This window comes from Pseudorca crassidens, chromosome 5 (assembly GCF_039906515.1).
Source record: "Pseudorca crassidens isolate mPseCra1 chromosome 5, mPseCra1.hap1, whole genome shotgun sequence".
Lineage (NCBI taxonomy): Eukaryota > Metazoa > Chordata > Mammalia > Artiodactyla > Delphinidae > Pseudorca > Pseudorca crassidens.
In genome coordinates, this window is record NC_090300.1 from 95648843 (window position 1) to 95673567 (window position 24725).

Genomic DNA, 24725 nt, shown 5'->3' on the forward strand with positions numbered 1-24725 from the left:
AGAATGACTGTTAGTGAAGTGTCTGTCAAAGTGAGTCACAAATATGTTCATTAGAAAACAGTCTGTTAAAATGGATCAGGTATAAATATATTTTGCATACCACAAAAGAAGCCTAAATTAAGGAAAGCTGTGGAAGAGACGACAGCCGTTTTTCAATTACATATGACCAGTGTGGCATTTCTTGATACCTTAGTAATTCAAAGGTCTGGAAATGCCATACCTGACTTTGTAATTTGGAGTCATTGCTTTTTTTAATTAATTTATTTATTTATTTTGCGGTACGCGGGCCTCTCACTGTTGTGGCCTCTCCCGTTGTGGAGCACAGGCTCCGGATGCGCAAGCTCAGTGGCCATGGCTCACGGGCCCAGCCGCTCCGCGGCATGTGGGATCCTCCCGGACCGGGGCACGAACCCGCGTCCCCTGCATCGGCAGGCGGACTCTCAACCACTGCACCACCAGGGAAGCCCTGGAGTCATTGCTTTTAACACGGGCAGTGAGTCTAGAAATTCCTACCCTGCTCAGAACAATCATGCTTTGACTTTTCCCTATTTGTGCAGTTACCGAGATTGCACCTCATCGAACACTTTTATGTTTATGCACATGAATATTTACTGGGAAATAGACGTGAGCATTAAGAAAAAAGTCATCCAGCTTCCTTGACTTCATCAGGTTGTTTGTGGAGAGGCTCTTTCACAAACATACAAGCTACAAATCAAAGGGATGTGACACCTTTTTATATTATCAGGCAACATGGTGAAGAAAAAAATGAAATGGAGTTTGTGAACTTTATTACTCAGGGTGACAAGTTAATATGTGGGTGATGGTGTGCTGCTCCCAAGTGGGATTCGTTGCATCCTCAGCGCTGCTTAAAATGTCTAAAGAGAGAGGGAAGTTTCTGCGCCGTCGACAGACTCGTTGGCTCTCCTGAGGATGTTAGATTGGAAACGTATAAGTCCACAATCATTTGCAGGTGATAAAGTGTGTGAAGTGGAGAGCTGGGAGAGACTGTGTTTGCGTGAAGAATTTTAATGAGTTAAAGTTTCTTTTCTTATTATTAATTTTGGCATAGGGAGGCAATGAGATAAGGAAGTCATCAATCTTACAGATGTCTTTTTCCCCTACAAAAGGCATGGTTGATTTTGTACAAGCACCATAAAGCAGGAAACCAAAAAACAGAATCAAATCAAACATGATTTTATAGTTATCATTCCTAAGAATGGATGCACTCCCACTGACGTATATCTTAGATAGGAGAATGATAGTGGAAGTCCTAGTTTGTGCACCGAGGGGCTATGCATTTGGAGAGGATGTGCTTGTTGGATATGACAGGCTTGCTCCAAGAAGCATCACTGGGTCTGCGCCCAGACCTACTCATGATTCAAGGCTGTGAGTCTTCTCTTTGCACATAAGACAGGTGAGTTATATTACTTGCTGGGTTAAAAAGGAGGGCAGGAGATGAGTTACCTGAAACCATCTGACTCATTATTATCCCCTCAGTACTAACATGATGTCAGAAGAGGATCACTGAATCAACTAGAACTAAAGCATTCTTTTTAATCTCTGTGTTGGGGGCTTGTGTGTCCTGCTGTGCTAGACTGTTTAGGTGGAAACCAGATAAACTCAAATCATTTGTCTGATTAAATGGGCCAACTGTTTCAATCATAGCGCAAATAAATGGTGTTTCTGTGTCAGTTTCCACATGCATACTTTGGAGTAAACTGTTATATTGTCATCTCATGTTTTCTAGAGGCGACTTAGAAGTATTGGAAAACTGTTTTGAAATCCTAATTAGAGCCTAACATTGAGGCTCACATTATTTTTCCTTTTTATGTGGGCATTCTCAGTTTAAATAGCTTTATATTTTTACTTTTTCATTTAAAAAATGTAAAATAATTTATTTTGCTCTCTTTGGGGATGCTAAAATAGGATCATTGAAAGGACACTTATAGTTGTCCGCTTGGCCCAGAATTCCTGCCTTTTTCTGAGATGGCACTAAAACATTTGATCTAAAATAACACAGTAATTCCCAGATTAGACCTTCATCCATTAAAAAAAATTACTTAGCTATGAAAGATCAGAACTTGTACTTGCTGTCTACCATTCCGTTATTAAATCAGTGAGCATAATGGCCTTAAAAGGAACATTCAGTTGAATCCAAAGAAACGTTATTTGAGGTCCTATTATATGTCAAACCTTGTGAAGCGCATTGGGGAGGAAAAGGCAAGTATTATACCATTTATGAAAGTAAGTAAAGATATTAACAAACAATTCTAACACAATGTGATAAGTACTATGAAAGGGAATTTGGTTGTGTGATTTCAGTGTCAGTAGATTTCTAATTCAGTTAGTCTCATCTGCCAAAGAAAATATTTTTGTAGTGAGGAAATGCTGCTTCTGTTCACCACTGGAAATAACTGTTTATCACACTATCATTTACTTGGATAATTTTACTAGGCATTGCCTTACAGATGATATTGAGGGAGAATAAAACTGTTTTCGGCAGACCCACCTTTGGCTTATAAACTATGATACTTATACTGTTTAGTGCATGGTGCATATGTGGCTTCCTGCCCATCTGGTCTTTTGTTGAAGGACTAAATAATTGGATCTAGGACTAAAACAAGTCCTCACTGTGATTAATTTTATTACTGTCTTCCTTGGGCCATTTTTTCCAAATAAGAATATTTACTGAGCATAAACTTAATTGCTTCAGAGGTTTTCAGAAAAGTATTATGGTCATGCCCTTGATTTGCTCCTTATCCCATGGATGAATTTTAATTGACCTTTTTTCCTTAGCGAGTGTTTCAGTTTCATTTTTTATGACTTAGAAAAAAGAATCAGTTGCATATGCCAATCCAGGAAGTCCCTGAATTTAAAAACTCTGAATGAAGGGCAAGAAAGGAAGAATCAGGATGCCCTGTGATCCTCTCTGTGTGTCTAATGTCTGTCTTCTTCATGTCTGCCAACACCCAAAGCCCTGTACAAAGACTCCACATTCACCTTCCTGTCGCCCACAAGGAGTCTCCCTGGCTCTTCACCCTCTTGCTTTTACAGGTTGACTTCCCCTTGTCATTGTGTGCATCAGGGTCTGACTCCCTTAGTGCTCTCTGGAAACCCTATATGGCCTGACCTCTTATCTCTGGCACTTGCACTGGCTCAGCTCTCTCTTGGTAACTGTGGACACGAGTGCCCTGCCCCCTTGCCCAACTCCTTAATGACATAAACTGGAAACCAATGTATGTGCTATCGCTAAAATCAATCAAAGCATAGTGACCTAACCGAAAGAACATGGTCACCCCAAAGGGAGTGGCCACAGGGCAGGAGGCCTTGGATATAGAGAAGAAACTCACTTTGGGATACTGGAAGCTTTCTGTGAATGGATACAACTTGTGTCCAGGGGGCCTTGGGTGAAGGCTGGTGAATAACGTGAAATTATAGGAGTTGTATGACCTTAATAAGTAATACTATTTAACCTGAGTTTTTTATACAGATTCCAATTGCACAGTGTCCTAAGGCTGTCTAAGTTTAGCAGAATGATTTCTCCTAAGTAAATCGCCTTACTCTTCTGAGCAGAGCCCAGGTAGCCTGGTTATCTTAACTGAAAAACTGAGCGTTCTCTTGTCTCCTTGGGGGATATTTGAAAATACATAAGGCAAAATTATATCATCTTAACTACACTATGAGTTCAAAAGCATTCAGTCAGCCCCAACAGATTTTCCTTTGCCTTGGAGAACTGGAATAATCATAAGTGCAGACAAAATGAGGTTTCTCTCACAGGCAGTCTTGTGAGTCCATCCTGGATCTTTGGGAATTCTTTTCAGTTTCTCTGGGGAGCTAAATTAAATTTCTGCAGTGAGGCCAGTGGGGGGCACCAAATAATCATGATCGATAGAGTGGTTAGGCTGAGCGGTTGTGGGAGGTTCAAGCATCAGGCCTGTGAAGCCTCTGTGTCTGTTTTGAACGTTTTGGGCAGAAAGTGTATTGAAGTCTCTGTGTTACTGAATCATCGTCGAAGCAGGAGCTGACACCCCAGCTTAAGTGGCCCAAACTGTGCTCAGCTAACGAGGAAGCAGAAGTTGGCAGGATCTGTGGTAGCAAACATTCTTAGAAAGCCTCTGTACTCCTTACACCCTTTTCTTCTTTCACTAATCAGAGTTAAACTGTAGGAAGAATTGAGAAGCAAAGTTTGCCATGTCCTTAAAAAGGACTGGGATGGGTCTTTCTTGATCTTTCTCTCTGAGGCAGAGAAATCACTGGCAGGTTTCCAGCTTTAATACTTCTGGATACGTTGCTGAAACGTCACTTTGGTCTTCAGGAAAGGGGGATACATTATCACATTTTAAAATTCATCTTTACCTTTGGCTATTTGAGAAAAGTCTGCTTCCTTCCCTTCGGCAGGATTTCTAAGTTGAAGACAACTTTCAGAAGTATTCCACCATAATTTTGTAATTTATCTCATATGGAAAAGTCATGCTTCCTGTTATTGGTACTTGTTACCCTTTGTGATCTGTAGTTTCCTTACATTTCCTTATTTGTAGTGGATTAATTGAGGGCAAGGGGCTAGGATGAGGGCAGAGAAGTTGGAATTTCCTCTGTTCAATTGAGGAGGATACAGGTATGCCTACTCTGTTCTTTGCCAATACTTGATGGGTTCCAGCTCTTGCAAAATACGTTTGAATGCCAAAAGTTGTTAGTTATGATCATGCGAAGTTTAACACACACTTAAGCCCTGGACTCTCATTTGTCACCTCAGTTCTCCTTTTTGACTTTCTGTATGGTTTAGGGGTATATATTTCAAAGTGGCCCTTGACTGTCTCTTTTTGTAAGGTAAAATCTGTGCTTATTTTCTTTCCCAGTATGGGGTACATGACAAGTAAACCGATGTGTGCAGAACAATTCTGACTTGGGGAGACAGACACTGTGAGGATCCTTATAGCTACAGGCCCCTTTATATGTCCACATTTTAACTTAGTGTTTAGGAACTTGGACTCTGGAGCCAGACTGCATTTAGGCTCTGCCTGTTACTACCTGTATGACCTTGGCAAGGTGCTCAGCCTCTCCGTGCTTCAGTTTCCACATTTGTAAAGTGGGGTAATGACAGTATCATAGGGTTATTACAAAAATTAAATGAGAATTAAATTACATATAAAGCAGTTAGAATAGAACCCCTTATATAGTGTTTCATAAATACATGCTAAATAAATGTTAAAAGGCAATGTAAAACCTGTTACTCTAGTCCTACAGACTTTTTATTTCTCCAGAGAAATTCCCCATCAGGTGATTTTTATATGGGCAGATATTGACTTGGGTGTTTCATGTACATGTACCTGGTACTCCCTGGCTGGAGGTTTAGGACTCTCCCGCTATCTCTTATGCACATAGAAACCTTTGAGAGAGAAGAAATGGAACAGCCAAAATCTTGTACAAAGATCCTGTTACAACTGACTCCTCAACATAATTTATTTAACAAACATTTATATAGCACTTACTATGTGCCACACAGTGTTTTAAACCCTGTCCAAATATTAACTTATTTAATCTTCATTATAACACAAGAATACTTGTTGAATTTCAATTAAGTGACGTGGGAAAATCCTGTATCCCAGTGTCCAACATGATAATCCTTCAGCAAATGTTTGTTGAGCGGATGAATACCTGAGAGTGACTCGATCAATCAGTCTATCTTGTTTGCTATCAAAAAGCAAACAATACACCAGGATGTTATATTAAGTGGCCTAACGTGTTCTCAGAGACTGGAAACAGTTGAGACTCTTCTTCCACAGATAAATTCAATTTGTACTGAAGGGACTAAAGTAGTCTAAATGTTCCTGTTGCTTTCTCAGTATTCACTCACTTATTATTTTAATGTTAAGTTTAGCTGTTTAGATGTCGTAGAATAGATAAAGTCTTTGGTGACTTGTAGACTCTTACACTCAACTATATTGACAGTTGAACATACCATTATAAATTTTCATTTTAATCGTTATTTTGGATTTTGAGCAGAAAGTATTATGGTTCTGTTTGAAACACTAAGATTTGCCAATTTTTCTGCACTCTTTAAATTGCATCCTTTATTTTTATTCTAATCTAGGAAAACATATTTACATCATACTTCTTAATTTGTCACTATTCTGAGAAGATAAGCAAATAAGTACTTAATATTTTATAATGCTTTATCATAGTTGAATATATCCACAAATTAAGCCTGAGGAATAAATTACCTTAAAAATAAATATGTCAGATCTATTCAAACACCCATTTGGGAACACTTGAGAGGTAAATGCCAGTTTTTTATGAGGTACAGTACATATTTTTATTCAGCATGTTATTGCTCCAGTCAGTTGTAGACTCTTTTTATAGTCACCAAATTTGTTGCATTTAGTCTTAAATTATACTTGTTGAAGCATGGTTAACAGGACAGAAAAGAATCAATGTAATAACAACCTAAGACTTCAATAGTGTCTTGTCCGTCTCTCTTTTCTCTTGCTCTCTCTCTTGCTCCCTTCGTCTCTAGCTACTAATTGAAATATTTATCTCTTCCTAACTATGACAAGAATCTGGTGAAATGGGATTTAAAATTTTTTATGGAGCTATTGAGATGTGGCAACTGAAGGGCATTTGGAAAAGTGGGTAAATTTGCATGAGGACTTTGGTGGTTATGAAGTGGAGAGGAAAGATCAAATCTGCAGCCTTTTATCTCTGAGATTAAATGTTATTGATACTGCTGGGGTAGACACGGGTGATTGTGGGCAAGTCCTGGATTAGGGGAAGTCAACAAGTCTAAAACCACAATGTTGGCGAAAATTACAGTTGGGGAGTGTATTGCTCTTGTACCTCCATCCATTGGTCAGAGGTAGAAGGTGGGTTGCAGTTGAAGAATTGTCAGTTGGTAAAAACTGTCCCAATCCAGCCAAGTGACGGTCAGGCTTGAAGCCAGGTGGCTGTTCAAATTACTCTAAGAATTCCAGTCCAATTTGGACACCTTTGTTTGGGTGTAGTTCTAAGATGGGGGAAGGGGGCGGTCTCCTCACTGCATGTTGAAGGTTTATTGAGGTGAGGGCACAGTGAGGAAAAGAGGATATCATTGGAAAGTCTAGATTTCAGCTGTGAACTGAAGCCTCACATTTGGCAGTAGGGACTTTGCATTATGGACTTTGGTATTATTCAAAGAATATATAATTTAAATTCCGACAAGCTTTTAACACATTTTCTTCAAAGTAATGCCTACAGATTAGTCCTTTACTTCCCCTTCTTAGACTGGGGCTGTGACTGAAATATCAGATGGGAATAGGATCATAAATTTCTGTTATAGTTGGACCTAGATCAACAGGAGGACCTATGGGTAAGTAGAAGCAGAGTTACGGATGGATTCTGGAGCCTGCTTGCTGACATACGCTTGTGGCTGTGACTTTGTAAGTTTAGTTTTTAATCTGCTGTCAACTAGCACAATATCATAAATAGCATAAGGGAATAAACATTTACTCTTATGAGGAAGGCTCCATTGACCTGAACCTTTCTCTGAATAACTTGACAAAAGATCTCATTCTCCATGATGTGAGAGAAGTCTACCAGTTGCACTGTTTTGCTGCATAAAGTATATTCGAGTTTAAATTAGTGGCGTATAAAGTTATCATCTTGCTTGAACAAAAGTCATATTAAATTGAGCATGTTTTTATTCCCCCCCAAAATTAAATTTTTAGACAATTATTTTTTCAGTTGGAAATTTATTGAGTTAATAGAAAATAAGTTACACAGCCTTCCAAGGAATATATTACACGGTTTTGCATTTTGGTTTTCTTTGGCATTGTGTGGTTTTTAGAAAATCTTGCAAGTTAAATATATTAGGGTGGAAATTGAAAGAAAATAACCAGAGATATAACAGTAAGTTTGCAGATAAAGATTTCTGTAAATAAATGTTCACCTCAATATTATTTATATATATAGTCTGGAACTCCCAAAGTCTCTAACAATAAATATATTGTTATAAAAACTGTGACCTTTCCATTAATGGACTATTAGATAGACATTAAAAATATTTTTGAAGAAGTTTTAAAAGCACTTTTTTTTTTTTTAAGTAAGAAAAAATACAACAACAACAAACCCAGAAAACCAACTTTATATACAAGAGAATTTTGGTTTGTAAAGACAAACTCATGAATGGGCATAAGGCAAAGTATCATATTTAATCCTCTTAGGAGCACAGTGAGATTGTTATGGGCAGCTCAGAAAATGCCACTGTCAAGGACTGATTCCCTGGATGAATAGTTTTTGGAGATCATTTTGAAGTTGAAAATCATAGGTCAACAGTTTGAAATTTTGTACTGGAAGAAATTAAATATGCAAATATAGTGGATGTAATTGATTTTAAGAGTATGTTTCTTTGGATGAGGTGCCTTAACTGCTGTTGTTCAGACTGGTTCGTAAAGTATAAACTGGCCAAGTGGGTTTAGGCATTAAAATACCCAACAATGACTGGTTCCCTCTGTAGCCTTGGCTAGAGCTTTAACACCTTAAGGCTCCCCTGAAATGAACTGCTTTACCGCGATGAAACAGAACAGTCTCTTTGATAGAACTTACATTCCAGTCACGGTGGTTTTCCCATGAGGGCTCCAAAGAGGAGGTGATCTTCTCCCAAAGTAGAACAAAGAGTCCCAACATGCTTGGAGTCCAAGGTTTCTAGGACCTGCCTTTGCCATTTTTCTTCACTTATTGCCACCCTCCCATCATCTACACTGACATCTAAAGGGTTAAAGAATGGTGTTGCTTGTTGCGCTAACAGTCTTCACTTATGATTTTAGGGACTGAGGTAAGCACCAGCAGTAAAGTGTTTGTGCTTAGATGCCAATTTTCTCCTAAGAATCATTATTATGTTATGTTGCCAATGCATGCAAATGTTTTTTAATACAGAGGAGAATTGGGCTTTGGTTCTTTACTTGAGAATGATACCTAAACATTGGTTGGTAACTTCATTTAGCGTATGAGTAAAATTAAAACATAGAGAAGACCGTAATTTGTCTAAAATCCTGTCTACTTGTGACAGACAGAGTCAGGATTTCACCCAGCTCTGTCTAGCCTTTGGTTATTTCAGTAATGGGATCACAGATAGTTTTTCTGCTTTTTTTAAAAAAATTTTTTTCCTCTGTATTTTCTAAACCTTAGATGGTGGTATTGCTTTTATAATTAAGTGATAAATATTATGAAAGTAGAGAGAAAACATTTTAACATAACCTGAAGAAGTGGGAAAGAAGAGATTTTTCCTATTAATTAGAAACATGTTCCTGTTTCTCTTTTCCATCCTGGACTATTTGCTGTGATTGCACCTGACATAGTCTGAAATGACCTGAAGACAGATAGAAACAATGTGTGCTCTACAAGCCTGGAAATACATACCTCAACCTAGTTTTATTAATGCCTGTGTGATCAAATTGTGCAAAAATTAGTGTATATTATTAGGTAAAGTTATTCAAGTGCTATTTCTTAATAAAAATACAGAACAATAAAAACAGTTCATAAGATATTCTTTATTAGTTACCACTTGATTTCTTCCAGTTCCACCAGCATTCTGTTTAACTGTAGAAACTTGAATATATACAAATCTGCATGGATATAATTCTTAGTCCTTTTTGGGCTAGGTGTGCTTGCCCCCAGGAAAGAAACAGAATTTTTGGAATTCATTTTTATTCATGGAGGTGCTCTCTTTAGACTTCTGAGAGAAGAGCTGCTGGGCAGATGAGTTAAATGTTACTCCTGTCTGGCATGTCTGCCCATCAAGACTAGCTGACACAGTGTACTATAATGACCCTTCTATAGTCAGAACTGACACTGGCACTAACAAAAAGGATTTGGGACAAAGAACTGTGTTCACCTGCAAATCAGCTTCAAGTTTCACCACAAGCTTTGCTTTTTGTGTTACCTATTCTGCTTAAGCACTTATTTGTATCTCTGTAAATTAAATGCTACTTTAATACTTAAGGACTTTATCCTAGGTCGGGGAGGGGACAGTTTAGATCATACTATTTTGGCAGGTAAGCTCTTTGATAGGGAAAACTATGTGGCTCGATCATTTAAGAGCTAAAAGTCACTAAATCTGGAACTACTGAAATTTTAAAATATCTGTTGGAATGTCTCCTATTTGAGCCATGTTTGTAAATGAACTTATTCAAAGGCATTTCAAAAGCAAGTACGTTAAAAAATTCATTTCATTCTGAGAGTTATATAAAACTTCAAGTACTTTATTAAAAACCCTAAAAATTGAATGATTGAAGATTGTTAACAGAAGACTGGGCAGTGAAAACAAATTGGGAGTTGGAGAAATGGAGTGGTATTCAGATACACAGCTAATTTAGGCTATCTCCAGGGCAGGGCTTAAATAACTGAAAATTCGAATGGACTTCTGAAGGATAGCCTGTTTGTGTTTGAGTCTTACATTACAGGATGTTCAGCTTTAAAGAGTGTTTAAGAGTATGGTTCCAAGGAGCTTGAGGGCCCACAGCTGCAGTGAATCCTGGCATAAGCCAATAACAAACTTTCAGAATGACAAGAATTCTTCTGAAACTGTTAGTTCTTCTCAAGGAATAGCAAAACACTCAGCTTTGAGACTCTCTTACCAATGCCCATTAGGTTTAGAGCAATAGCTAGATGATAATTAACCTAGTAGCTCTCTCAGTAATTTTATATTTAGGTGATCAATGTCAATATATATCTGCATGGTTTCAGTTCTTTTGTGTGTACCTGCTTTGTACCAAATTGAGGCAGCCCTGGTGCTTTGGGATGATTGAATTGGACTGCTAGGGGGAGGCTCCCTTCTGACTCCCCCCAAGAATACTGGTGACTCCCATGGCCACAGTATCCCAGGAAGAAGTGAATGAAACAGCTAAACAGAAAATCCGTGGTGATTACATCTAGGGATTATTTAATGCTGGTAAATAGAATATTTCATAGAGATTGTAACTGATCAAGGAGGGTAACTTTTTCCTCTGTGAATGCAACCTGAAAATTCTATCAAAGCAAGAGTGAGATAAAAATCCTTCTACTGACACGACTTATGGTAGATAAGGAATGTAATACAGCAGAAAAGAAAAACAGGCTCACAGTGGATATTAGGCAGAGCTGAGAGAAATTTTCTCAGATAATAAACACTTGCAGTCAGGATTTTGCAGGGTGTTTGGGAAGAAAACAATGCCACAGAAAGGCATTTGAGGGAGACCATGTTGAATAAAGAGATCAAAAGTTACTTTTGAATTGTATTGAAAACATTGATAGTAAAAAGTGACCACTCCAATAGATATTTGTGGAAGGTATAATCAGTGTCAAATGCAGATAAGGTCTACAGGTGAAAAGAATTAGATGACTAACAGGGACCAGAAGCCAAACCAGAATAGTGCTGAGTCATTTCCTCTGGCTTCGGGATTCCACAGGAGGGAAGAGCTGGATGCTTAGCGCAGGAAAAGGCTGCAGGTAAGTGAGCATAGGGTGCCTGTGTGTTTGAGGATGAGTGAAGCCTAGTTTTAGTATCAGTAATGAAGCATTAGTTATTAAAACAAAACTCCTGTTAAATTAATTAAGCAAGGAGGCTGTTAGACTGAGGTGTCTCCGCTGCCGGGACCCATGTGATCAAACCAGAATCTAAGCCTGTAAATGCCCTGAGGTTACCAAATCAAAACACTAAGGACAACCACAAACGGCCAACTAGGCTTTAAACTACAGTCAATCAAATTTCCTTTCTTTGTTTCCACACTTTAGATGCCTTTCCCCTGGCTCCTGTCGGTGGAGCACCCCGAACCACTTTTGTTTGGCGTTGCCCGATTCCAGTTGTGTTTCTGTATGTTGAGATAGGACGGATCAAGCCTGACTTTAGGGGAGGAAGAGGGGGAAGCCCAGTGAGGTCTAGTTTATTCATTCAGTGAATGAACTGAATTTTAAATGTATACATTTTTTCTTCTCTAATCTATAGTGTGCGTTTTATCATTCTCCATTTTTGTTTATCTTTATAAAATATTTGTTTAATCTCCCCCAGATGTTATTACACATAAGTAACTGAATTAGTGAAACTTCTGCTGACAATTGCAGTCAGGATTCTCTGCCTAGAGGGTAGAGTGGATGAATAAACATTTTTATAGAATGATTCCAGAAAAACTTTCATTTCTATTGACATGAGTTTGACATAATATGCCCACAAGTTATCATTATTTGCAGATTAATAAGACAGTTTAGAAGGTTCTTATCAATTTTGTCAAGATGTAATTCTTTGTCCAACTAAGGAGGGATTGTTAGCACATAAGTAACATTCCAAGAGTGTGTCTTGCCCATTCTAGTAAGTCAAATACGTATTCAGTTGGTGTTACAAACAAGATCTAAATTCAAGAGGATTTTATGTCCTTCCTCAGTTGAAGGTATAACGCAAAGTAAATTAAGGTTCTGTATAATTTATTGGATTTTTAAAAGCTTTGTGCACTTTTCCTAACAATGCCTTGAGGCATTAACAATAAAATTAAGCATCTGCATCTCCTTACTACAATAATGATATATTCAAAAGGAAATTAGGAACATGCAAATGAAGCAAGATGCCTAGTTACCCTTGGAATACTGAAGGGTGCATTAAAGATACATACTTATTTTCATGCGGAAGGGTGAAAATCTTTCTTGTGTTCTCTTTTTATATTCTCTTCACTTCTCTTGATAAAGCAGCCTCTTTCTGATAAATATTCCACCTGTTCAAAGTTAAAACTCACTATCAGGGCTGCTTCTTTTCTTTCAGGTGGTACCACCTCCTTCTCTTCCTTCCCAGGAGGGCAGGTTGGTGCAGGAGGACGCTGTGTTCTCACAGTGGGGGTGGGAATTAGGGGATTGAGGATGGGAGGAGGATCTGTTCCAGCCAGTCCTCTGGGTCAAGGTGTCTTGTCCTGCTTGTTCATGGGCCTCTGTCACTGACACGTCTGGTACTGTTCTCTCAACACCAGTAGTGCCGTGGGCTCTAAACTATCGGGCTGCTCCCGATCATTGCTTTCTTCCCCACATCTGCTTTTCTGAGCCCCAGATCCCTGAGGTTTGGCAGTGAGTCCCATTTAACCTCAGCTGGACAGCTGGCCCCTCTGCTCCCTTCCTCAGGGTTACTCCCTTTCACTGTGCTGCTCCACCAGGTCAACCCACCAGCCAGTGGCACCAGCTGTTCCCTCTGGGACAGAGGGGGCTTCTGGATCACTTACATGTCACACCTAGGCCCTGGAGAATGTGGGGTACTGTCTCAGGTTCTCTCTCTATCTAAGCATGCCATCAGCCATTTTATTCCACCATAGTCACCCCAGATTGGCATGGCTGATTTTGAGGGATTGATTGCCTCCCAGAGTTCCAGATAGCACTTGGCTTCCCCTTTAATTAATCTGGGGTAACCAATCTGTCCCTCTTGACCTGAGGCCTGATTCAGATCTGTAGGTTTCTGTAACCTCTCCTTCCCACTGCTCTTTCCCCCTTATTTTCCCCTGTGAGGAAGGAGCCATTCTTATGTGGGAAATATAAGGAGGAAAAAAATAGGTGATCAATTGCCTGTAATCTTGAGTCAAATGCACGTCTCACTCCTAGCTCTTCAGTGCTTGGTGTGTGCTGGGGAATCAAATCCCTTGACTCCTGTGAGTGCAGATGTACAGCCAGGGGCTGTGTTAGCCGGTACTTGGTAGGGAGAGGAGAAGGAACACAAGGCACGGGAGGAGGACGTGTCGCAGAAATCTTTGTTAATAACTTAGTAGTGTCAGCGATGATCCGGGATGCAGCATGGTTGTCATCTAGGAGTGTGGATTTGCTCTCACTCACTGTGTGCATCTCCTCAGCTGAAAAATGAAACTAGCTTAATAATTTTTGTTTGCTTTTTGCCTTTAACCCCTTTTAGTGAGAATAAAATAGGAACCAATAGATAAATTTCATTTTTACAGTATTCTTATACAGCAACGATATTAGTTTGCTAGGACTGCCATAACAAAATTACCACAGACTGTATGGCTTAAACAACAGAACATGTTTTCCCATAGTTCTGTAGGCTGGAAGTTCAAGATAAAGGTGTCCGTTACTTTGGTACCCTCTGAGTCCACTCTCCTTGGCCTGCAGATGGCTACCTTCTCCCTTGTGTCTTCACTGGTCTTTCCTCTGTGTACAGCATCCCCAGTGTTTCTTCATCTTCTTATAAGGACACTAGTCATGTAGGATTAGGGCCCTGCTTAATGGCCTCATTTTTTTTTTTTTTTTTTTTTTTTTTTTGCGGTACGCGGGCCTCTCACTGTTGTGGCCTCTCCCGTTGCGGAGCACAGGCTCCGGAATCGCAGGCTCAGCGGCCATGGCTCACGGGCCCAGCCGCTCCGCGGCATGTGGGATCTTCCCGGATCGGGGCACGAACCCGTGTCCCCTGCATCGGCAGGCGGACTCCCAACCACTGCGCCACCAGGGAAGCCCTAATGGCCTCATTTTATTTTATTTTTAAAATTTGTTTATTTTTGAAATTTATTTTATTTATTTTTTATACAGCAGGTCCTTAGTAGTCATCCATTTTATACACATCAGTGTATACATGTGAATCCCAATCGCCCAATACACCACACCACAACCCCCACCTCTCGCTGCTTTCCCACTTTGGTGTCCATACGTTTTTTCTCTACTTCTGCGTCTCAATTTCTGCCCTGCAAACCAGTTCATCTGTACCATTTTTCTAGGTTCCACATACATGCGTTAATATACGATATTTGTTTTTCTCTTTCTGACTTACTTCACTCCATATGACAGTCTCTAGATGCATCCACGTCTCAACAAATGACCCAATTTCGTTCCTTTTTATGGCCGAGTAATATTCCATTGTATATCTGTGCCACATCTTCTTTATCCATTCGTCTGTCAATGGGCATTTAGGTTGCTTCCATGACCTGGCTATTGTAAATAGTGCTGCAGTGAACATTGGGGTGCATGTGTCTTTTTGAATTAGGGATTTCTCTGGGTATATGCCCAGTAGTGGGATTGCTGGGTCATATGGTAATGCTATTTTTAGTTTTTTAAGGAACCTCCATACTGTTCTGCATAGTGGCTGTATCAATTTACATTCCCACCAACAGTACAAGAGGGTTCCTTTTTCTCCACACCCTCTCTAGCATTTGTTGTTTGTAGATTTTCTGATGATGCCCATTCTAACCGGTGTGAGGTGATACCTCATTGTAGTTTTGATTTGCATTTCTCTAATAATTAGTGATGTTGAGCAGCTTTTCATGTGCTTCTTGGCCATCTGTATGTCTTCTTTGGAGAAATGTCTATTTAGGTCTTCTGCCCATCTTTTGATTGGGTTGTTGTTTTTTTTTTAATATTGAGCTGTATGAGCTGTTTGTGTATTTTGGAGATTACTCCTTTGTCCATTGATTCGTTTGCAAATATTTTCTCCCATTCTGAGCGTTGTCCTTTTGTCTTGTTTGTAGTTTGCTTTGCAAAAGCTTTGAAGTTTCATTAGGTCCCATTTGTTTATTTTTGTTTTTATTTCCATTGCTCAAGGAGGTGGATCAAAAAAGATCTTGCTGTGATTTATGTCAAAGAGTGTTCTTCCTATGTTTTACTCTAAGAGTTTTATAGTGTCCGGCCTTACATTTAGGTCTCTAATCCATTTTGAGTTTATTTTTGTGTATGGTGTTAGGGAGTGTTCTAATTTCATTCTTTTACATATAGCTGTCCAGTTTTCCCAGCACCACTTATTGAAGAGGCTGTCTTTTTTCCATTGTATATCCTTGCCTCCTTTGTCATGCATTAGTAGACCATAAGTGCGTTGGTTTATCTCTGGGCTTTCTATCCTGTTGCATCGATCTATGTTTCTGTTTTTTGTGCCAGTACCATTTTGTCTTGATTAATGTAACTTTGTAGTATAGTCTGAAGTCAGGGAGTCTGATTCCTCCAGCTCTGTTTTTTTCCCTCAAGACTGCTTTGGCTATCTGGGGTCTTTTGTGTCTCCATACAAATTTTAAGATTTTTTGTTCTAGTTCTGTAAAAAATGCCACTGGTAATTTGATAGGGATTACGTTGAATCTGTAGATGGCTTTGGATAGTATAGTCATTTTCATAATACTGATTCTTCCAATCCAAGAACATGGTATATCTCTCCATCTGTTTGTGTCATCTTTGATTTCTTTCATCAGTTCTTATAGTTTTCTGAGAACAGGTTTTTACCTCCTTAGGTAGGTTTATTCCTAGGTATTTTATTCTTTTTTTTTTTGCAATGATGAATGGGATTGCTTCCTTAATTTCTCTTTCTGATCTTTTGTTCTTAGTGTATAGGAATGCAAGAGATTTCTGTGCATTAATTTTGTATCCTGCAACTTTACCAAATTCATTGATTAGCTCTAGTAGTTTTCTGGTGTGGCATCTTTAGGATTCTCTATGTATAGTATCATGTCATGTGCAAACAGTGACAGTTTTACTTCTTCTTTTCCAATTTATATTCCTCTTTCTTCTCTGATTGTCGTGGCTAGGAATTCCAAAACTATGTTGAGTAATAGTGGTGAGAGTGGACATCCTTGTCTTGTTTCTGATCTTAGAGGAAATGCTTTCAGTTTTTCACCATTGAGAATGATGTTTGCTGTGGGTTTGTCATATATGGCCTTTATTATGTTGAGGTAGGTTCCCTCTGTGCCCACTTTCTGGAGAGTTTTTTTCATAAATGGGTGTTGAATTTTGTCAGAAGCTTTTTCTGCATCTATTGAGATGATCATATGGTTTTTATTCTTCAGTTTGTTACTGTGGTGTATCACATTGATTGATTTGCGTATATTGAAGAATCCTTATATCCCTGGGATAAATCCCACTTGATCGAGGTGTATGATCCTTTTAATGTGTTGCTGGATTCTGTTTGCTAGTATTTTGTTGGGGATTTTTGCATCTTTATTTATCAGTGACATTGGTGTGTAATTTTCTTTTTTTGTGGTATCTTTGTCTGGTTTTGGTATCAGGGTGATGGTGGCCTCATAGAATGAGTTTGGGAGTGTTCCGTGTTCCTTCCTCTGCAATTTTTTGGAAGAGTTTGAGAAGGATGGCTGTTAACTCTTCTCTAAATGTTTGATAGAATTCACCTGTGAAGCCATCTGGTTCTGGACTTTTGTTTGTTGGAAGATTTTAAATCACAGTTTCAATATCATTACTTGTGATTGGTTTGTTCATATTTTCTATTTCTTTCTGGTTCAGTCTTGGAAAGTTATACCTTTCTAAGAAATTGCCCATTTCTTCCAGGTTGTCCATTTAATTGGCATAGAGTTGCTTGTAGTAGTCTCTTATGATGCTTTGTATTTCTGCGGTGTCCATTGTAAGTTCTCATTTTTCATTTCTAATTTTATTAATTTCAGTCTTCTCCCTCTTTTTCTTGATGAGTCTGGCTAAAGGTTTATCAATTTTATTTATCTTCTGAAAGAACCAGCTTTTAGTTTTCTTGATCTTTGCTATTGTTTTCTTTGTTTCTATTTCATTTATTTCTGCTCTGATCTTATGATTTCTTTCCTTCTGCTAACATTGGGGTTTGTTTGTTCTTCTCTCTCTAGTTCCTTTAGGCGTAACGTTAGATGGTTTATATGAGATTTTTCTTGTTTCCTGAGGTAGGCTTGTATTGCTGTAAACTTCCCTCTTAGAACTGCTTTTGCTGCATCCCATAGGCTTTGGGTCGTCGTGTTTTCATAGTTATTTGTCTCTAGGTATTTTTTGATTTCCTCTTTGATTTCTTCAGTGATCTCTTGGTTATTTAGTACTGTATTGTTTATCCTCCATGCGTTTGTGATTTTTTTCCCTGTAATTGATTTCTAATCTCATAGCATTGTGGTCGGAAAAGATGCTTGATATGATTTCAGTTTTCTTAAATTTACCGAGGGTTGATTTGTGACCCAAGGTGTGATCTATCACAGAATTTTCTGTGTGCACTTGAGAAGAAGGTGTAATCTGTTTTTGGATGGAATATCCTATAAATATCAATGAAATCTATCTGATCTGTTGTGTCATTTAAAGCTTGTGTTTCCTTATTAATTTACTGTCTGGATGATCTGTCCATTGATGTAAGTGAGGTGTTAAAGTTCCCCACTATTATTGTGTTACTGTCGATTTCCTCTTTTATAGCTGTTAGCAGTTCCCTTAAAGTGCTCCTATGTTGGGTGCATATATATTTATAATTGGTATATCTTCTTCTTGGGTTGATCCCTTGGTCATTATGTAGTGTCCTTCTTTGTCTCTTGTAACATCTTTATTTTAAAGTCTATTTTATTTGATATGAGTATTGCTACTCCAGCTTTCTTTTGATTTCCATTTGCATGGAATATCTTTTTCCATCCTGTCACTTTCAGTCTGTATGTGTCCCTAGGTCTGAAGTGGGTCTCTTGTAGACAGCATATATATGGGTCTTGTGTTTGTATCCATTCAGTGAGCCTGTGTCTTTTGGTTGGAGCATTTAATCCATTCACGTTTAAGGTAATTATCGATATGTATGTTCCTGTTACCATTTTCTTAATTGTTTCAGATTTGTTTTTGTAGGTCCTTTTCTTCTCTTGTTTCCCACTTAGAGAAGTTCCTTTAGCATTTGTTGTAGAGCTGGTTTTGTGGTGCTGAATTCTCTTAGCTTTTGCTTGTCTGTAAAGCTTTTGATTTCTCCATCAAATCTGAATGAGATCCTTGCTGGGTAGAGTAATCTTGGTTGTAGCTTCTTGCCTTTCATCACTTTTCATCACTAACTATAACATGCCACTCTCTTCTGGCTTGTAGAGTTTCTACTGAGAAATCAGCTGTTAACCTTATGGGAGTTCCCTTGTATGTTATTTGTCGATTTTCCCTTGTTGTTTTCCATAATTCTTCTTTCTCTTTAATTTTTGTCAGTTTGGTTACTGTGTGTCTTGTCATGTTTTTCCCAGGGTTTATCCTGCCTGGGACTCTCTGTGCTTCCTGGATTTGGGCGGCTGTTTCCTTTCCCATGTTAGGGACGTTTTTGAGTGTAATCTCTTCAAATATTTTCTCTGGTCCTTTCTCTCTCTCTTTTCCTTCTGGGACCCCTATAATGCAAATGTTGTGTTTAATGTTGTCCCAGAGGTCTCTTAGGCTGTCTTCATTTCTTTTCATTCTTTTTTCTTCTGTTCCGTGGCAGTGGATTCCACCATTCTGTCTTCCAGGTCACTTATCTGTTCTTCTGCCTCAGTTTTTCTGGTACTGGTTACTTCTAGTGTACTTTCCATTTCAGTTATTGTATTGTTCATCTCTGTTTGATTGTTCTTTAATTCTTCTAGGTGTTTGTGTTTAATTCTTTAGGTCTTTGTTAAACATTTCTTGTATCTTCTCGATCTTTGCCTCCATTCTTTTTCCAAGGTCCTGGATCATCTTCACTATCATTATTCTGAATTCTTTTTCTGGAAGGTTGCCTATCTCCCCTTCATTAAGTTGTTTCTCTGGGGTTTTGTCTTGTTCCTTCATCTGATACATAGTCTCTGCCTTTTCATTTTGTCTATCTTTCTGTGAATATGGTTTTCCTTCCACAGGCAGCAGAATTGTAGTTCTTGCTTCTGCTGTCTGCCTTCTGGTGGATGAGGCTATCTAAGAGGTTTGTGCAAGCCTCCTGATGGGAGGGACTGGTGGTGGGTAGAGCTGGGTGTTGCTCTGGTGGGCAGAGCTCAGTAAAACTTTAATCCACTTCTCTGCTGAAGGGTGGGACTGGGTTCCCTCCCTGTTGTTTGTTTGGCCTGAGGCGACCCAGTACTGGAGCCTACCCGGCTCTTTGGTGGGGCTAATGGCAGACTCTGGGAGCACTCACACAAAGGAATACTTCCCAGGACTTCTGCTGCCAGTGTCCTTGTCCCCATGGTGAGCCACAGCCACCCCCCGCCTCTGCAGGAGACCCCTCAACACTAGCAGGTAGGTCTGGTTCAGTCTCCTATAGGGTCACTGCTCCTTCCCCTGGGGCCTGATATGCACACTGCTTTGTGTGTGTCCTGAAAGAGTGGAGTCTCTGTTTCTCCCAGTCCTGTCGAAGTCCTGCAATCAAATCCCATTAGCCTTCAAAGTTGACTCTCCAGGAATTCCTCCTCCCGTTGCTGGACCTCCAGACTGGGAAGCCTGACATGGGGCTCAGAACCTTCACTCCAGTGGGGGGACTTCTGTGGTACAAGTGTTCTCCTGTTTGTGAGTCACCCATCAAGTGGTTATGGGATTTGATTTTATTGTGATTGCGCCCCTCCTGCCATCTTGTTGCAGCTTCTCCTTTGTCTTTGGATGTGGGGTATCTTTTTTGGTGAGTTCCAGTGTGTTCCTGTCGATGATTGTTCAGCAGTTAGTTGTGATTCTGGTGTCGCAAGAGGGAGTGAGCATGTGTCCTTCTACTCCGCCATCTTTTTTTTTTCTATTTTTCTTTGCGGTACACGGGCCTTCCACTGCTGTGGCCTCTCCTGTTGCGGAACACAGGCTCCGGACGCGCAGGCTCAGCGGCCATGGCTCACGGGCCCAGCTGCTCCGCAGCATGTGGGATCTTCCTGGACCGGGGCATGAACCCGTGTCCCCTGCATCGGCAGGCAGCACTCTGCCATCTTGAACCAATCTCCAATGGCCTCATTTTACATCAATCACTTCTGTAAAGAGCTTGTCTCTATATACAGTTACATTCTGAAGTAATGGGAGTTGGGACTTCAGCATTTGAATTTTGGACTGGAAACAGCTCAGCGCATAAGAGCAACTGTATTCTAGGGAATTCAAAGTACTTTTAAATCAAAATCATTACTGAAACAAATGTTTGTACTATCACTACTTTTCAGACAGTAATATGCAAGAGTCAGGACTGCTTTATCAGAGGTTCCAAAGCTCAGGAGAGACAGTGAGAACTTCATTTAATCCACTTAGAATTAATGGAACATATGCTTTTGCAATTTTATTTTGTTCTTTTAATTACGTAAATAATACCTTAAAATGTGCTAGGTGGGGAAATTTCAAACTGTACAGAAAAATGTAGAGTTGCTATCTACTTTATATTGTCTCCCTTTCCCCCAGAAGTTAAATACTGTTAATATTTTAATATCTATTCATCCAGAAAAATGATATTTATACGCAAACACATTGTGAAGATGTTTAAATTTTGATTTTGATTTTACGAAGTGTGATAATACCATAAGTGTTGTTGTCTGGCTTGCTTTTGTCACTTAGCTTGATGACTTGGAGTTCTTTCTATGTTAGTATAAGGCAAGGTTTCTCAACCTTGGCACTATCATTTGGGACTGGATAATTCTTTGTTTGGGGGAGAGGTGTCCTGTGCATTGTAGAATGTTTAGCAATATCCCTGACTTCTACTTATTGGATGCTAGTAGCACCCCTACCCCTTCTATTTGTATCAACCAAAAATGTCCCTCGCTGTTCATTGCCAAAACTGTTTCCAGCTTGAAAAACCACTCGTGTAGAGATTTCCGTAATTTTTAGAAACTGCTATGCAGTATCCAGAGTATGGGTTATGCCATAGTTTATTTACCTTTCCTCCTGTTGTTGGACATTTAGAATATTTCCATTTTATTACCATTAGGAGTAACACTGAACTGACCATCCTTGTGTGTGACTCTTTGTTACACGTACTAACATTGCTTTAGATGAAAATACCTGGAAATTTAATTGCTGGGTCAAGGATAATGCACGTTTTATATTTTGATAGATGCTGTCAAATTATCCTTCAAAACCTTTGTTTAGTTTACATTTCCAAAAGTGAGTGTTCTTTCCTTTACCTTGCCAACACTGAATAGTATCAAACCTTTTATTTTTCGTTAGTGTGACTAAAACTTTGTATCTTGTTATATTTCCCTAATGACTAAAAGTTGAGCATCTGTGTACCGTATTTCCAATTTTGTGATCTGTTCAATTTTCTTACACTCTACCTTTTTTTTTTTTTTTTTGCGGTACGCGGGCCTCTCACTGTTGTGGCCTCTCCCGTTGCGGAGCACAGGCTCCAGACGTGCAGGCTCAGTGGCCATGGCTCACAGGCCCAGCTGCTCTGCAGCATGTGGGATCCTCCTGGACCAGGGCACAAACCCGTGTCCCCTGCATCAGCAGGTGGACCCTCAACCACTGCGCCAACCAGGAAGCCCTACCCTCTACCATTTTTATGGATGATTTGATATGTAGGAGTTCTTCATATGTATTCGGACTCCTAATCCTTCTACTGCTACATACATTGCAAACATTTTCTCCTAATCTGTTACCTGTTTTCTAACTTTGTTAACATAGCCTTTTATGATCATGCATTTAAATTTTTATACAGTTAAGCATTTGAATCTGATTTCAGAAAGCACTCCAAACCTCTATTGCATAATACTTTATATTTTTATTCTTCTTTATGTATTTTTATCTTGCTTCACATTTTACCATTTAGATCTTTAATTGTCTAATCTATTTTTTTGTAAATATTTTTATATGGGGTATTTTCATTATTCTTTTTTTAAGGTATATTTTATTTATTTATAAATTTATGTATCCATTTATTTTTGGCTGCATTGGGTCTTTGTTGCTGCCCATGGGCTTTCTCCAGTTGCGGCGAGCGGGGGCTGCTCTTTGTTTCAGTGAGTGGGCTCAGTAGTTGTGACACGCGGGCTCTAGAGTGTGGGCTTCGGTAGTTGTGGTGCACGGGCTTAGTTGCTCTGTGGTATGTGGGATCTTCCCGGACCAGGGCTGGAACCCGTGTCCCCTGCATTGGCAGGTGGATTCTTAACCACTGATCCACCAGGGAAATCTCTTTTCATTATTCTTGAACCAAGCATTTACATAAACAAGGTTGAAGCTGTATGATCAATTTTTATTTGGGATGTTCTGTCCAATACAAATGTGATGATAGAAAACAAATGAAATTTGCATTTCTATCCATATTAAAATTATTTACAGATCTCCTATCTCTCTTTTATGTAGAGAATTCATGGCACTTAGGGCAAGTGAATTTCTGAGTGTTGTTCCCATTGCTCTCCTGTTCACTGTTTGGCTACAAGTGGATGGAGTAGAACAGTCTCTGAGCGGGGAGCAGAGGAGCGGGACTGTGATGATTCATAACTAGTGGCTCCTTTCCGGAGAGCAGGATCACTATCCATGTGAGGCCTTTGAATTCCTTCTCCATGTTGCTCTGGGCTAGCCCCCCTGTGAAATGTATGCCACGCAAGAGATAGGTCTCTTTTCATTCCCTGGGTTGGTTAATCTGGATGACTTCCAAAGGTGCGGGATCGTCACATATTGAAGAGCATATTGTTTTTGGATTGCAAACCAGGAGGATGAGGTGAGGCCTGGGAGGGCCCCGCTAGGAGGCAGGAATTTGAAAAGGTTCTTGAAAAGAAGCAGCCCGGAGCCCGAAGTTCTAGCAGAGTCAGAAGAAGTCAGTGGTTTCTTTACATCTCATTACCAATTCTGCCCTCACACTGGATGAGTTCAAACCCTTTCATATTCACTGCAGATTAATTAAACTTTGTACTCAGGGAGGAGAACAATGAAGGAAGTAAAAAAGAGTCTCAAAGACTATAACATTAGTGAGACTGTACATGAAAAAGGACAAAATAAAAATGTAAGTGGGCAGTGACATCTGTTTCCTCCTCTGGCCCCATGTCCTACCAACCCCACATCTTCTCACTCAGCTCCAGCTGCCAGCACCTCCTTGTTGCTCCGTGAATACACCAAAGTGAGCCACTTTGGGAGGGGCACTCTGACCCCCAATATTCCGGGCCTGCTTACTCACTTTCTTCAGTCTCGGCACACAGGGAGCCTGTTAGTGAGACCGCTGAGTCCTGTCTATAAAGTAACACCTCTCTGGTCACCTTATCTGGGTTTGTCTTTCTCTGCAGCATGTCATACCTTTGCTGGGCTGTATACTTAGTTACAATGTGCACATTCACTTATGCACATGCATTACTGTCTGCTTCCCCCACTGGAATGTAAGTGCCTCATCTTTAGTACCTAGAACAAGTACCTGGTGCTCAATGTATTTTTCTGCTGAAGGAATGACTAGATTGAGGTTACTCAGCTAAGATGTGGGGAAGGGAAGACATCAAGTACCATCCTCTGATTCCTAATTCCATCCTTCTTAGGAGCCCTGAGATATTGCATTTAAAATGAATATGTCATTTAGGGATGAGGTAAATGTACTTCTAGTGTATATTTTGTGTGTATCTTGTACTGTGCATCTAACTTGTGGCAGTTTAAAGGGCATGCTAAATTTGCTGAAATAAATGCTGTCGTCAGTAACTTTGGAATTTTGTGAGATCACAAAGCAGAAACTAGGGGATGCAGTGTTACTATGATAGATTTCCCTGGTCCGTGGCTAGCCTGCACCTCTCTATGAGGCCATCCGTGAAAATCTTTCTATTTCAGGCTCAGTAAGGTGCACTATTAGAGATTTATCCTTTTGTGAATAATGGAATCAATAAAAGATTAGAAGGATGTTCCTTGAAAACTAACAAATACTTTTTCTTCTGTACTACCTGTTTCCCAGTAATTATGAATAGTATCTCCTCACCTTCACATATTGTTATGTGAAAAATAGAATCAACTGTACACATAGTATATCTGCAGATGGTCAAATAAAACCTCTGAATCCTGCTTTCCTGTTTTGTGTATTTTGATAGAAATCTTTTTACCATATAAAGGAAGAAAAATGAAGTAAACAGTATTATATTGAAATCAAATTCATTTCCAAATCCTGTCTTAAAATTGTTGTTCTCAGTGAGCTTATCCTGAGCCTGTCAACCAGT

At 39.5% G+C, this 24725-nt stretch overlaps 1 protein-coding gene across 3 annotated transcripts in view; it reads left to right on the top strand.

Moving 5' to 3' along the window:
* LOC137225244 (SCAN domain-containing protein 3-like) overlaps positions 1-24725 on the top strand; it is a 486462-nt gene that overhangs the window by 72534 nt on the left and 389203 nt on the right. The window contains exon 2 of one of the 3 annotated variants that reach the window (XM_067739002.1): positions 7257-7342. The exons of the other annotated variants lie outside the window; for them this stretch is intronic. The gene's annotated coding sequence lies outside the window, so the exon portion shown is untranslated. The remainder of the gene's footprint in view (positions 1-7256; positions 7343-24725) is intronic. 3 annotated transcript variants of the gene reach the window in all.